Below are 345 nucleotides of genomic sequence, written 5' to 3'. Positions count from 1 at the left end.
CTCTGGTGATTTAGAGTAATCCTTCCTTTCCTGGGCAAAGAGGAGACTCCCTTGCAAATGGAGATTTCCTTTATAAATATAAATCTTCCTTACAAAGGGGGCCAACCCTGCTGTTTTTTGTTTGGTTTTTTTTTTTTTTTTACTACTTCTGCATTTGCTATTATTGTTCAAAATAAGCCTTATTCCACAATGGCATATATGGAAGCAGCATGTGCTGGCCTACGGTCACATTTAGTGGTGGCATATTATGGTGTCCCACTTTTCTTTTTTTTTTTTATTTCTTTTTTTATTTTTATTTATTTATTTAGTGTGTGTGGGGCCAGCTCAGCCCACCAGGGGGCGGGG

The sequence above is a fragment of the Octodon degus genome, unplaced genomic scaffold (assembly GCF_000260255.1).
Source record: "Octodon degus isolate 3935 unplaced genomic scaffold, OctDeg1.0 scaffold00102, whole genome shotgun sequence".
NCBI classification, from domain to species: Eukaryota; Metazoa; Chordata; class Mammalia; order Rodentia; family Octodontidae; genus Octodon; species Octodon degus.
The sequence above is the reverse complement of the archived record's forward strand: the minus strand, read 5'-3'. Positions refer to the sequence as shown.